We start from the raw sequence: 16,253 nt of genomic DNA, 5'->3' as shown, positions 1-16,253 counted from the left end.
TTCAGCAAGCTCACAGGATACAAGGTGACAAGACACATACAAGTGTCAAGGTGACAAGACACATACAAGTGTCATACACATACAAGTGTATGTTGACAAGGTCAACATACACTGACCAGTGCGCTACACACCTGGAGCTGAAGTTGAAAAATATGGAATGTCAACTACTACACACACACACACACACCATGTTTCCCCGAAAATAAGACCTAGCCAGACCATCAGCTCTAATGCATCTTTTGGAGCAAAAATTAATATAAGACCCAGTATTATGTTATATTATATTATATATTATATTATATTATATTATATCCAGTCTTATATTAAAATAAGACCGGGTCTTACATTAATTTTTGCTCCAAAAGACTCATTAGAGCTGATGGTCCGGCTAGGTCTTATTTTCGGGAAACACGGTAATCACTCCAAAAATTAAAGGCTTAGGCATAAGTCTATAAAACTAACGTACAGGACTTGTAAGCTACAAAATGCTGATTAAAGAAATCAAAGAGATCTAAATAAATGGAGAGACATACTAAGTTCAAGAATTACAACAATCAACACAGTAAATATATCATTCTTCCCAAATTGATGTACAGATTGGACACAATTCTTACCAAAATCCCCAGTGAGATTATTTTTATGGATATAGACAAGATCATTCTAAATTTATATGGAAAAGCAAAGGAACTAAAATAGCTACAACAATCTTGAACAAGAAGAATAAGTGCAAATAGCCAATAAGCAATGAAAAAATGTTAACATCATTAGTCATCATGGAAATGCAAGTCAAAACTATAAGAAAAAACTTCACACACAAGGATATTTTAAAAAAAACAAACCTAAAAATAACAAGTGTGGGCAAAGATGTGAAGAAATCGGAACCTTAAGCCCTGCTGGTAGGAATGTAAAATGGTATAGCCACTGTGGAAAAAAGTTTGGCAGTTCCGTAAAAAGTTAAACATAGAATAAAATATAACAGAGCAATTCCACTTCTAGGTATGTACCTAAAAGAAACAAAAGCAGTCACGAAGAGATATTTGTACACCCATGTTCACAGGTGCATTATTCACAATGGCCAAAAGGTGGAAACAACCCAGGTGCCCATCAATAAATGAATGGATAAACAAAATGTCATATATACATACAAGGGAATATTATTCAGTCTTAAAAAGGAAGGTAACCAAGAGAATGAGAGGATAAGCCACAGACTGAAAGAAAATATTTGCAAAAGATGTATCTGATAAAGGACTATTATTCAAAATACACAAAGAACTCTTAAACCCCAACAGTAAGAAAACAGACAACCAAAATTTAAAAATGGGCAAAAGTCTCTTTATAGACACCTCAGCAAAGAAGATATCCAGATGGCAAATAAGCATATGAAAAGATGCTCCATTATCACACGAGTATGTCATCAAGGAAATGCAATTTAAAACGAGATACCACTACACATCTATTAGAATGCCGAAAATCCAAAACACGGACAACACCAAATGCTGGAGAAGATGTGAAGCAACAGGAACTCCCGTTCATCGCTGGCAGGAATGCAAAATGGAAGACCACGTTGGAAGACCATTTGGCACTTTCTTACAAAACGAAACATTCTTACCATATGATCCAGCAATCCTGCACTCCTTGGGATTTTCCCAAAGGAGTTAAAGACCTATATCCACACAAAAACCTGCACATGAATTTTTATTCCTAATTGCCAAAACTTGGACGCAACCAACAAGTCTTTCGGCAGGTAAATGGATAAACTGTGATACATCAGACAATGTAATATTATTTAATACTAAAAGAAATGAGTTATCAAGCCACGAAAAGACATGGAGGAACCTTAAATGTATATTGCTAGGTGAATGAAGCCAATCTGAAAAGGCGACATACTGTAGGTTTCCAACTTTATATCATTTTGGAAAAGGCAAAACTATGGAAACAATAAAAGGATCGGTGGTTGCCAGGGGTAAAGGAGTAGGGAGGGATGAATCGGTGGAGCACAAATACTTTTTAGGGCAGTGGAACTACTCTGTAAACTATGGTGGATACATGTCATTACACACTTATGAAAACTCACGTAACATATACACCAAGAGTGAACCCTAGTGTAAAGTGTGGGTTTGGGGGATAATGTGCCGATGTAGGTTCAACAACGGTAATAAACATACCACTCTGGCACTGGCTATTGATAGCAGGGGCTACTGCGTGTATTGTGGGCATAGGTGGCGTACGAGAAATCCCTGTATCTTCTGCTCAATTTTGCAGTGAACCTAAAACTACCTGAAACAAATAAAGCCTATGTTTTAAAGAAAGGAATGAAATTCTAATACATACTACAACATGGATGAACCTTGAAAACATTATACTAAGTGAAACAAACCAGACATAAAAGGACAATATTATATGATTCCACCTACATGAGGGGTCTAGAATAAGCAAAATCATAGGGACGGAGAATAGAATAGACGCAACCAGGGGCTAGGGGAAGGGGCAATGAAGAATTTTTGCTTATGTTACAGGGTTCTGAAACAGTTTTGTAAATAGGCAGTGGTGATAGTTACACAACATTGTAAATGCATCTAATCCCACTGAATTGTACACTTAAAAATGGTTAAAAAGGTTTTAAAAAAAGTAAAAGAAAAGAAGAAGAAAGTGGGAGGAATCACTATACCCATTTCAGGACTGATTACACAGCTAGAGTAAGCAAAAACTGCATGGTATTGTTGCAGGGATGGGATACTGACCGATGGCACAGAACAGAACCCAGAAGTAGCAGCGTACAAGCATGGCCAGCAGATCTTCGACAAAGGCACAAAAGCATCTGCACCTCAAATGGAGGAAAGACAGTCTTTTCAGAAACTGGGGCTGGAGCAACTGGATATGCAATTTTGTTTTAGATATCCAGAGTTTGGCTTTCCACTTACACCTCAGTTTACATAAATCACTCACTCACTCAAAATGGATCATAGATTTTTAAATGTAAAACTTAAAAATACAGAATTTTTAGGAGAAAACAGAGAAGAAAATCTTTAGGACCTAGGGTTTGGTGAAGAGTTCTTAGACATGAGACCAAAAGTATAATCCATAAAGAAAAAATTGATAAATTAGACTAAACCACAATTTAAAACGCTTGTTCTGTGAAAGATCCTGTTAAAAGAATTAAAAGACAACCTACAGATTTCGAAAAATATTTGCAAACTTGCACTATAAATAAATAAGTTTTGTTTGCAAATTAAATAAAGGCCCAATTTCTCTGGGCCTCAACTTTATCTGTGGTAAAATGGGGAGGCTTTATAGTGACATTAAGAAAAGTATTTCAAAATTAAATGATACAAAAGAAATGAAGGGTCTTATTAATTATTAGAGTCAGCAGGACCTCACTTAAGGGCTCAGGTCTTGGATCTCCTGTTTTCCCTCTGCAGGAATCCAATGAAAGGGATCAGCAAAGAGTATGTTTTCTGTATGGGTGGAACGGGCTTCCCCAGATGTGAATAAGCAGGAGATTCCCAATTCAATCCAAATGGCAGAGTCGGCTGGTGTACAAATCCTCCCACTACACACTCAGAGGTGTGATGAAATAAAAACAGAAGTATTATTGTTTGCAAATTATATTGTAAATTTGTATTCTTAATTGCAAATAATATGACTATTTAATGATAGGAATTAATACTATTTCAGAATATATTTTTGATGTATTTGTCAAGTATGAGTCCTGGCAAAAAAACATAAAGAACTCTAAACATTGGACAGTAAAAAAGCAAACAAACAATCCAATGAGAAAATGGGCAAAAGACATGAAGTGACATTTCATCAAAAAGGATATACATGAAAAGGTGATCAACATTACCCACTGGGGAAACACAAGTTAAATTCACAATAACGTATCACTACACATTTAACAAAATGGCTACGATAACAAACAGTGATAATACCAAATGCTGATGAGGATGCAGAACTGGGTCACTCGCTGTCTGTATTAATCAGGGTTCTCCAGAAGAACAGAACTAATAGAATGTGGGGGGGGGGGAGAGGGAGACTGAGATTGATTTTAAGGAATTGACTCACACAATTATTGGCGCTCATAAATCCGAAATCTATAGGGTAGGCTGGCAGGATGGAGATTCAGATAAGACTTAATGTTGCAGTTTAGAGTCTAAAATCTGCAGGGCAGGTCAGCAGGCGGAAAATGAGGCAGGATTTCTATATTGCAATCTTGACAAATTGGTTCTTCTTCAGGAAACCTCAGTTTTTGCTCTTAAGATCTTCAACTGATTGGACGAGGCCCACCCACATTACGAAAGGCAATCTGCTTTATTCAAAGTTCTGATTGAAATGCTGAGTCACATCTAGTGTGGTCCACGGCAGACACACAGGGCTGGGTTCGCCTGCAGTTTTATGCAGGTCAGGCCTGGGCACCTGACGCTCCTAAGAAGATCATCTCTCTTCCTGTTACGGGCCTGCACTTCCCGTACCCAGACCAGAAGATAATATGTTATGGCCTGAATGTGTTAAGAAGAATAAGAGGATGATGGAAAGATTAATTAATTACAATGGGGAAGGAGAAGCAACCTGCTTTGAACACAACCACATCAGACCTTTTGGATAGGCCACGTCTTAATAGAGAATAAATGGTGGACAGCTCACATATACACACGCACACATAAAATGTTTAATCACACCTAAAATATATCTTCACAACAACGTCTTGACTGCTGTGTGACCTAATACCTTGGCACCACAGCCTAGTCACGGTGACACATAAAATTAACTGCTGCCCTCATGCATGCCTGTAGGAATCTAAAATGACAGCCACTCTGTGAAGTCATTTGGCAATTTTCTCTAAAACTAAAAACAAATTTGCCATATGACATAGCAATTGAACTCTTGGGCATTTATCCCAGGAAAATGAAAACCTACATTCATGCAAAATCCCGTAAATGAATGTTCACAGCAACTTTATTCGTAATAGCCCCATACTGGAAAGAACCTAAATGTCTTTCGATGGGTGACAGGTTTAACAAAATGTGGTGCATCCGCACATGGAAAACTACTCGGAAATGTAAAGAGAAAACGATCGATACACAAAACGACTTGGATGGCCCTCAAGGCATTATGCTGAGTGAAAAAAGCCGTCTCAAAAGGTCACATACTCTATGATTCCATTTCTATAACATTCTTGAAATGAGAGGTGGACAACAAATTAGTGGTTGTCAGAGATTAGGGATGGTGGGTGGGAGGGGCACGGACGCAACTATAAAGGGGGAGCACAAGGGGGACCCTTCTGGTCATGGACAAGCCCTGCATCGTGGAGGTCACAGGTGACTTGCCAAGAGCAAATGATTTGGCCTGATACAACTAACTTACCACAAGAGAGCAATCTTTGTATGTCTCCTGGAACAGTCCTGTAATTAAAGCTCAGTATTTGTTGAATAAATGAAGTTGCTGAATAAATCAACTCAATATGTCATGGAGTCTGTCATGTCAGTTGTCATACTGCTGGCTTCCTACTGCTTACAAGTCAAATCCAAATCCTAAACTGGCCCCTTTCCACCCCAAACAACTTTCTTCCCTACCATGTCTCTCTAAGCTGCTGGCAAGTCCCCTAACTCACCCTATTCTCTCTGCTTGGGTCGTTAGCCCTTATTTTTCTGCCTGGTGAATTACTCCTCATCCTTGAAGATCCAGCTCAAATGTGCCCTCCTCTGAGGGGCTTCCCTGACTTCCGGAAGCCAGCGCTCCCCTCCTGTAGCACCTGGTACAGCCTCCAGCACACGTTACAGCGCGCATTACACTGTCCCTCGGGGATGTCTCCCCACAAAGACTGAATGTTCTCCCCACAGAAAGGAAAGGCTATGACCTAGCACTTAACACAGTGCCTCATTCTCAAGCGCACTTAGTGAATCAAAGCCTACTTCATCTAAAGGGTCCTTCATCTAAGACACAAAGGACAAAACTTCTGGTGAGTTTCACCTCTTCTTTTTAACCTTGATCTTCTGGCTCAGGACTGGTGGAGCTGGGAGGAGGAAGGCTCTGGCTCTTGACTAAAGCATAAGGAGTTTTACTCTCCAACCTCATCTGAAAATGCTGTTAGCTGAAGAAAAAGGCTCAAGAAAAAGATGGGAAGGCTTAGGGCCAGTTAGTGAGGGCTTGACTTCCAGGGTAGCAGTGCATTCCCAACCCTACAAGAACTCACTACAGCTGCCTCGTTCAGGTGTGTTTCTAACGAGGCGGCATGTAAGGAAAGGGCGGAGGGGTGTGTCCTTTCACCTTGAATGCTGGATGGCCTGTGCCCCGTCCAGAACGAGGAGGGCACACGCAGAGGGACACTCATCCATCCCATCATAAGCAGAAATGTTAGTCCTCACAAACCCATGGGGTTGGGAAACAGACAGTACGGATAGTAAAACATACTGGGTTCAGTTGGGTTTTGGTGGCATTTTAAAGCACTGTCTGAAACTCTATTGATGGAGCGTGGGTCTTTCTGCTTAGGGGGCCCCACTGGGTACGTGACTCCGGAAGGGGGTGAAAGAGGAAGTGGCTGGCCATCTAGCACTAAAAAAAGACTTGGGGCTATGGTCCCATATAAAGTGCAGGCTAAAACATTCAGGCTCCCTCTTCTTCCAAACCGACCCCAGCCCCCCTCTCATGTCCAGCAAGGCAGATGGGAGCAGAGGGGGCGACAGGAGGGCAGAGCCCACGGAAACCGCTGACCGTCTAACTGCACCAACAGTGTGTGGTTTGCAGGCGTTTCTTACCATTCTGACCCCTCACCATGAGCCCTGAAGGAGTTCAGGCTGCGTCCAACTCACCTCCCCAGTGGCACCCCCTGCATTGTTCCCCCGTGGCTTCCTTGCTCAAGAAACGTTCTGCACGAGCACCTTCATGCCTGGGCCCTCGCACAGGCTCTCCCCAGCCATGCCTCGTCGCACAGTGTCTGTCTGTCTGTCAAAGTCCTATTCACCCTGCAGGCACCCATCAGACAGCACCCTCTCCACGAAACCACCACCAACCCTCCGAACAGGAAATAACTGCCATTCCTTTACTGTTCCCTTAGGCCTCTGGTGATACCTGTGCAGTTACAGCAATTATCACATTCTGCCATGTCTCAATTAACTGATGGGTATTTATCTCTCCCACCAATCTTTGTATGTCAAAGACAGGGGCCGATTCCCACACATCCCAGGGTGCCCCAGGCAGTTAAATGCGCTTCAGTAACACGTGACTGAAGAGCATCGCAGGCATAACGCGGGGCCCTTTGGGGTAATTCAGCAAGCACTTCTGAGCATCTGCCATGCCAAGAACTGTGCTGGGTAACAGATGCCTCACAGGCTTCAGGAGCTCGACACCTAGACGGCAAGGACAATACCCAAGCACATCCACACTCTGCAGTGCGCTGGGGGAGCAAGCGGCCAGTGCTCGAGGGGGCAGTGCTTCCACACCCTCCGTGCACAGGCTGGAAGAGTCATCAGATTCTAGTTCAGCAGGTCTGAGGTGGGACCTGAGTTCTGCATTTCTAACAGGCTCTCAGGCAATGCTGGTGCTATTGGTACAATGACAATAAATAATGAGGGGTGAAGGTACAACGGAAGGGGGGGATTAACTGTACAGGGAGGGATTTGAGAAGACGGTCTTCAGAGACATGGGATTTCACACAGCAACCCCCGCTGCGACAGGGCAGGGCAGAAGAAGATGGCGTGGTCTCTGCCTAACAGAAACATGCAGGTTGGCAGGGAGACGGGCGAGCAAACTCGTGACCACAGGACAGAGCTGCACAGACACCAAAGCAAAGTGCCTTAGAACAAAGGAAGGAATGTTTGGCCATTTCTCTCCCTTTGAGAAAAACAACAACGTACGAGATGAGCCTTGAAGCAAGGGTAGGATTCCGCTGGCAGATGTGAGCGGTACTCCAGGCCAAAGGAAGACTAGAGCAAAGAAAGGCCCAGGAGTTGGCGAACATAGATCATGAAGAGACAGCCAGCTGGAGGAGACTGTGGACAACCAGGGCAGAAAGGTAGAGAAGGGGCCGACCCTGGAGGGCCTGGACTATCAAGAACACAGCTGGCAGTCCTAGAAAAGTCGCCCGGGAGTGGCGGTCAGAGCCAACAGGACGTCCATGAGCTTACGTCCACAGATGGCAGTGAGGGGATTGTGTGGGCAGCTTAGAATAATCGGAGATTCAGGTAAATCAGCAGTCCTCCCCTTAATCCTACTGAAAAGCAGCCACCACCTGCCGCTGCTGCACCCCCACTACGCCAGGGCTCTCCCTACATGTCTGGCTGACTTAAAGTGACAGCCTATGGACACAGCGGGAAAAAGACAAGCTTTACCCAACAGGGGTAGGAGTGCCTTTAAAACCACCAGGAGATGTGCAGCTCTGCTCTACTTCCTGCTCCCTGACAAGTGTCTACCCCGATTCTCCCTGTGGTGCGGAAGAACGGAAGTTCCTTCAAGAACAAGCCAGAACTGGTCTTTCCCGCTCTGCCATTAGCGCAGGTGCAATCCTGTGCTCTCTGCATGAACTATGGAAAATGCATCCTAGTTTTCTTAGGCGCACCCCTAACCCCTGCCCTGACTGTCATTCATAAGTAAGTAAGTGAATAATTATTCCCTAGCCTCATTCATTCATTCGCTCACTCACTCTTTCAAGGATTTACTGAGTCACACTGTACCACGCAAGGAGCTATGTTGGGCCTGGGGCGCTACCTCTTCGCCTCAGCTCCTTCCACTTTTCTCCCAGGTCCCTCTATTCTTATCACACCAGCTGCTTGCTGCTGCCCCAAAATACTCAGCATGCTCCTGCCTCAGGCCGCTGGGATACTCTTCCCTCAGATATGCTCAGGGACCACTCCCTCACTTCATTCAGACCTACTCAGAGAGGCTGGCTCTGGTCCCTCTAACAAACACAGCATGCTCCGTCCCCTCGTCCTGTCTTACTTTTCTCCATAGCACTTATCAGCTGGACATGTCACATCCATTTATTGTTTTTATGGGAATATAAGCTCACACTCACAGAGGCATCTGCGTACGGTGCTCGCTGCTGTGCCCCCAGCGCTTAGAACCGTGTTTGGCACACGCATGGCACTGGCGTATCTGCTGAGTACACTGTTGAATGAGAATGAAACGGGAAGCCACTCAGAGCTGAATGACGTGATCAGAGCTGAGTCTGAAGAAAAGTAATGTTAGCTGCACAGGGATCATTCCCTAAAGGGCGAGAATTCTCTCCGCATGCTACGAAAGAAATCCTGGCTTAGGTCAAAGGTGAAGAGGGTCTGAACGGTGGTTTACTGAGCACCTATTACGTAAACACTTCAGTAAATAATTCAGTTACAGCCACGGCTCTCATGGAGTTCTAAAACTATAAATAATCATGTAAATAATCATGTGGTAATTGCGATTGCCACAAAATACATATAAAAGAGAGAGGACGAGCCAAAGCCAAGTCCAGAGTTTCCATCCGACATGACTACCTGGGTGGCAGGCCACCCTGACACAGAGAAAAGAGATGGTTTAGAAGGGAAAGAGGCTTCATTTTAGACATAACGAGTATGAGGATCAACAGGACAAACTGAAATGCAGGTCTAGTATTTAGGAGCAAAATAAGTGGTAGAAATACAGATTTGAAAGCCATTTGTAATTTGTAGACTATGCCAACAAGGGCTTACTTGGAAGACATGCCAGGACAGTGAGATTTGCTGGTTCTCAGGATGCTCTGTCAAGGTGACATTTCAATTTTATAATCAGCACAGGAAAAATAAGCTTACGACCTGTGCGTCACTTAAATATGTACCCCTTAGAAGTCGGTTCCTTTTATGTAACCATTTGAAGTGCAGCTACAGGACTGAGCTAATAATAGTTGGCTCTTAAGAGCGGAGGCGGCATACTACAAAAGCTCAAGAACAAGAAAGGTTACTCCTTAGCATCAAATGTCTCTGATCGGGGAGTTTGGATTCAGAGACAAATCCTGATGTTAGTGTCTCCACAGTCAGCACTATAAGCAATCTCACTTACCCAAGTCTTCTTCAGCTTATTATCCCTCCGTTGTTGTTTTTTTAATGTGGTAAAATATACATCACATAAAATTGACCATTTCAACCATTTTTAAGTGTACAGTTCAGCAGTACTAAGTAGATTCACATTGTTGTGCAACCATCACCACCATCCATCTCCAGAGCCTTTTTAGCTTCGCAAGGGGAAATCTGTCCCCATGAAACAGTAACTCCCCGTGCCCTGCCGCCCAGCCCGAGCAATCACCATTCTACTTTCTGTGTGTACGGACTGGACAACTCTAGTTACCTCATTGAAGTGGAATCATACAGTATTTGTCCTTTTGTGAGTGGCTTATTTCATTTGGCATAATGTCTTTAAGATTCATCCATGTTGTAGCATGTATCAGAATTTCCTTCCCTTTTAAGACTGAATAATATTTCGTTGCATATGTGGAAAAAAGGTACCACCTTTTGTTTATCCATTCAACTGTCAATGCACCGTTGAGTTGCTTCCATCTTTTGGCTACTGGGAAAACGCTGCTATGAACACAAGTGTTTAGATACCTGTCTTTGAGCTTCTTTTTTGAAAGCATTTTTGTGTTCTGCTCAGATGTGCAGCACACTCCTTCCAGACATATTGGACCGTATGTGACTTACTGCCCTACTTTGCCTGCCTAAGCCCAAACTCTTGCCCTTACCGTCACGGCCCTGAGCACGGCTGGTCAGGCCCACCGGGACACAGCAGCCACCCCACTGCCCTCTGGCCTGCCGTCCTGTAAGCAGCTAAGCTTCCTCAGCTTCAGCTGAGAAAGGCGGCAAAGGGTCTAGTTGGTGCTTTGGAAAGAGTCTGCTTTCAGCTCCAGCAGAGCTACAAGACTTTAAAGATGAGATGCAAAATTTAACAGTGACTTCTCTTATGTCAGTCATTCAGTCACCAACCAGGATAGTCCCACGAGCATCTGCAGTGACCTGGAAAAAAGACAGTTCTTCACTTCTGGTTCATCTGTACTTTTTAACAAGAGATGCCTCCCATTTCTAGATACTATACTGAAACTACAGAAGTACACGCTGGGACAGCAGAGCAAAAGACACTTACTCCAAAAGCCTTAAACTTTACAAAGGCCGTATCAGTATACCACGGGGTCAGCCGACCAGTCAGTGGGTTTGGCCCAGGCCTGTTGTTGTAAATAATGTTTCACTGGAACACGGAACCCACTCTTTTATGTACTGTGTAAGCTGCTTTGGTGCTACCACAACAGACTTGAGTAGTTGCAACTGAAACTGCACGACTCACAAATCCTAAAATATTTACTATCTGGCTCTTTACAGAAAATGCTTGCCAACTCCTGGTTCACACCTCTTGGTTCATTCTCCCCAACTGGAAACAAGTGGTGACGTGAAAAGGCCTTACTAAACTAACTGTGGGGAAGAAGGCTGGTTTCACACCAAAGAGGCAATGGGAGTGGGAACACTCAACAAATCAAAAGTAGGAAAGGAGATGCCATGTTTGTAATTTAGGAGGGGTTTGGAACACACCTTTAGAAAAACAATGTGGTCTCATTTTCCATCAATCAGCCCACAAGATGAACCAGGAGAGGCCAAGGGGCAAACAATGGAGTCTCCACAAAATAATAAAGGAACCACCTGCAGTAAGAAGCATCTTCAGACACAGGCTTCTGAAATTACCCAGGTGGACAGCCAAGGTCCAGAAGTCTCGGGTGAACCCCCTGAATGCTGCTTGGTTGGTAACTGATTTTCCAAGGTACCTCCAACTATCTCGGCCCACCTACATGCCAGGCAGCGTCAAGCTCTCTCATTCATGTAACTGATGTTCAAATTTAACATTACCCACAATATAACCTGAAGGAAGAGAGAAAAATTGACGTTTTGATGACCATGAATTCCTATCACAATTGCACACGTGCTCTCAAGGAGCCCATTCTTTATCTTAGTTCTAACTGCTCAGTAAGAAGGGGCAAGGCTGAAAATGAACACCGCTACCTGAAAAAGGTCAGGAGAAAACCCTGGGAATGAACAATATTCAGAAGCACAATTTTCCATGTCAGAATCAAGAGTCAAGAATTCATGTGTCCAGAAGACTAGCAGAAAAAGCCTCCGTCTTTCTTCTGTGCTGAGACAGGAGAGTGGGCTTGCATCTGAACACATACATTACTGCCCTCCGCTCTCAAAGATGACACTGCAGTTGGTGTTTGTCCCCTGCTCTGTTTCACACCATCGCAGGGCAGGTGAGTAACCCGACAGAGGATGTGAAAGCATGGCTTCCACCACCAAGCAGCTGTGTTGGTGCTCAGATAATATAGCACTGTGCCTCGTGCAATCTCTTAATGTTGCTAAGCCTCAGGGTTTTTTCACGTGTAAAATGAATGGCTTTGCTACAGGACCTCTATGGCTCCTTCTAAGATGATTATTCTGGCTCTATAATTACACCTGTGGAGCTCACTGCATTACACATAACATAAAAATGGCAAGCATCAACAAGCCCTTACTTCACTTCCTGATATCCTTCTCCACCTACTCTTTCAACACAAAATCAAGTGTGACAAATTAGGCGAGATTCCAGACCCAAACGTGTGGCTCTTGAAGCCAGTTTCAGCGAAAACTGTGTACCTAGATTTAGTGGGTCAAAAGGAAATATTCAAACACTGTGCCTTTAACTCGTGAAAAAGACATTCCTTCGGGAAGCTAAATTCTCAGATCTGGGTTCTGAGATCTGGGTTCAAAAGCAGGGGCCTTGGGAAAATGCTGGGAAGGCTGATGCCACCAGATCTTGAGGAGCCATTTATTAGTGGTTGCACACGAGAGAGAGAGAGAGAGAGAGAGAGAGAGAGAGAGAGAGAGAGAGAGAGAGAGCAGCTCCTTTCTCCTAAGCTTGTGGGTCAGCAAATAGAAATAGTATGTAGGTTTGGTGACCCCATTCTCTTCTCACTAATAAAAAGGAAGGCGTGGATGAGGGGAGGGGAAAAAATATGGATTGATGGGTCTAGACGTCATGAATCAGTTGTGAACACTCACCGGATCTGGGCAGTCTGCCCAACTTGCTGGACCCACATGAACCTCACAGATACGGCCTGGGTACTGGGCTCCTGGAAGCCCAGAGGGAAGCAGAGGAACCCGACTGCTGGCAGGAGGGGACAAGAGCCTCCATGGACGCAAACCTCTCCACCCAGACCAGGCCTCATGCTGTAGGTTGCTAAGAAGCCTTGTACTACTATCCTCCCAACCTTTTAAGATAAGATGATTTGCCAAGGAGAAGGACGATGGGCTTTTTCTCATAGAAAACTACTCAGTTGGATTCATAACCCAAGATCCAAAGATGGGCTTCAGGGGAAATGCTCTTTAGACTGAATGCAAAATTTTGCGTATACATATGGAAGTACATGCATTTAGCTGGGGAGAGGGTTCATCACTTTCCCTTCTCAAAGAATTTCAAGTCACCATAGATATAGAATGTGATTTTTTTTCAATCCAATATATTACCCTTTCCTGTGATACCACTACTTAATTATCCAACAGGCACCCAAGGAATTTAAATTCAAGTATTCCCAGAAAAGAAAATTAAGCAAGGTTTAAGAGTTGGCCGTCAAGTTTGAGAATGTGGCATGCCTACTAGTGCGGAGTTTCATACTCCCTAAAACTTGAAAAGACAGAAACAATGACACGTCCTTAAGGAGGAATACAACGGATCTGACGTAGATTAATTCACATGGTAGCAGCTGAAATCATCCCAGTCACTGTCAGGAACAGCAGAGGCAACGGGAGAGCTTGAAAGAATACTTGACCCGGAATACAGACTAGTCTCTATTCTCTATTCCTAGCTCTGCCAAATATAGCCTGTGACCTTGGACAAGTCCCTTCTTCTGTGCTTGGGTCCTTCTCTGCAAAATGCAGACTACTGAAGTAGAGCACTGGTTTGCAAACTCTTTTAAAGCAATGAACTTTACATAAAATCACCTAGAATTCATCAGAATCTAAAACAAATTCAAAATGGCAGGTGGAACATACGCATTTATCTCCACTCCACCTAGAAACCCCATTAAGTTGTGATTCGTAAGTATCTTCTACTTCCTGAGCATTTACCGCGTGATTCTTTTAAGTGTATTAACTAATGGAATCCTTAACACCTGTTAGGCAGGTCATGACCCCCATTTTACAGACGAAGGAACTGAATCACCAGTATTTAAGAACGTTGCCCAAGTTTTCACAGCTAATAAGTGGCAGAGCCAGGATTCAAACCCAGGCACTCAGGCTCGAGTCTGTTTTATGCATATTACCTCTCATACTGACAATCAAGAAATAGCAAAGCTCCCAAGGAAAAAGAAGCTGAAAGAGATTAGGAATGTTACCAGATTTTGAAAAGCAGACAAATGTGTAGTCACTGACTTAGGTGGAGAACACTGACTGCTGCAGATGGCAAGCTGCTGCAGAATCCCCTCCAAAATTCAACTGTTGGAGACACACACGTTTCCTCTTATGGTGTGAGCAAAAGAAAGGCTGAAAACAGGCGGGAGGAGTCCCCTCACCAGCCAAGCAACTGCAGAGGACCGGAGGTTTATTCTCTGGACAGGATAAACTAGAGACTCCACACTTGGGTAACCAGGGCACCACTGAAGGCAGGGAGCGGCCCCATTCAGGAGGCTTAAGTGAATGTTTGCACACAGAAGCAAGAGCCCCAGGTCTCCTCCCACCAGAAGGCTCCTAGAATAAACAGCAAGGCTTATTCCATCTACGCAGACCAGGAGTAACGTCACCAAAGAACTTGGAAACACAAATTCTCAAGCCCATGCCAGATCTCCTGAATAACAAATTCTGGGGTGAGGCCCAATAACCGGTGAACAAGGCTGCCAGGTGATTCTAATGCCCACTGAAGTTTGAGATCCATTGGCCTACAGGGAGGCCTACTAGTCAATAAACCCATCCCACTCCAAAAAGCTTCCGACTTTTCAATGCCTCTTTATTTGGAAGACAGTCTGGAATCACCAGAAGTTTCAGCAAAGACGCTATCCTGAAAGAGAGACCAAAACAGATTTCACAGAGCAGCACTAGTGAACGGGAGGGAAATGTGGCAGGGCCTGGTTTGCTTGGTCTTTCCCTGGCCCCCACCATGCCACTGAGCTCAGTCTCAGGTGCTACATAATAGCTAGAGAACCAATGAAGCAGATACTCTCTATGGTCCTGTCCAGCTAGCCTGTGCCTTTATACTGGTCTTTATGTCCCAGATCCTTGAGACTATTACAGCAACTTAGAATGATAGTCGGTTGGAACTACATCGAATAATTTACTTGTCCCTTTGTATGAACAAAAAGCATTTCAATGGAAAAATCATACAAGCATTTTTATTCTAAAGGTTGGCTATATTCTGTATTTGCATTAAATGCAGAGGCAAAATTCATTGCTTTAATTTATGTAGAAGTATCTGTGGCCATCCCCCTCTATCATGCCTTTCTTTGCTTCTCTGTATCTTACAAGGTTTCGCTGGCTCACCCTTTCAGGCTAAATCCTTTTTTTCATTATTATTAAATTTATTGAGGTGACAATGGTTAGTACAGGCTAAATCTTAATCCAAAAATTCTCCCCTGTTACTGTTTTTCACCAGTCTCTACTCACGCCAGTGATCATTCTTCTGCTTACAAATCTCTACTGGCCTCTACATCTTGTACCACGCAATCACGGTGGACAAAAATCTCTCATTTATATCTAGTTCCTCTGCCTCCTTTAGTCCAGCTCATTTTCTCAAATCCCTTGGTTCTCTGCTAAAGATCCTTCCCACCTCTCAGGCCACTCCACTCCTCTCCTGGAAAACTTCAGGAGGGGTTTAGAGTGATGAAAACTTATGCCAGGCATTATGCACAGAATACCCCAAATGTTCTCGTTTCATCCTGACACTAATACCGAGAATCCCTATTTTCACATTTGGAAAACTGAGGCTTAGAGAAAGCAATTAAGTGACCTGCCCAATTTTAATCCAAACCCTTCCATCTCTAAAGCCACACCCTTCGTCATTCTATTCTCCGGCCTCCAGAGGTCTGACTCAAATATGTGGAAGAAAAAGAGCTTCCTTAACCCTGCAGAAAATAAGAGCAAAAAGAGCTCTGTCGTAGAATTGTTTGGGTTTGAAACGAGGTCCTCCACAGATGCTGACCGCCTTCCAGCCAAAGCACACCCGGGAGCTGGGCTGGCAGCGGCAGCATCTCCCGCCTGCAGGGCTCCACATGGCTCAGCAGCGGGGCCGGGAGCAGCCCAGCATGCGCT

The 16,253-nt window shown here is 44.0% G+C and overlaps 1 protein-coding gene across 7 annotated transcripts in view; it reads right to left on the bottom strand.

Annotated features, from left to right (window-relative positions):
- KLHL18 (kelch like family member 18) overlaps positions 1 to 16,253 on the bottom strand; it is a 71,764-nt gene that overhangs the window by 33,808 nt on the left and 21,703 nt on the right. The gene's annotated exons all lie outside the window — the stretch shown is intronic.

The sequence above is a fragment of the Rhinolophus hipposideros genome (genome assembly GCF_964194185.1).
Source record: "Rhinolophus hipposideros genome assembly, chromosome: 14".
Classification (NCBI taxonomy): domain Eukaryota; kingdom Metazoa; phylum Chordata; class Mammalia; order Chiroptera; family Rhinolophidae; genus Rhinolophus; species Rhinolophus hipposideros.
This window is presented reverse-complemented; position numbering and strand designations above follow the sequence as displayed.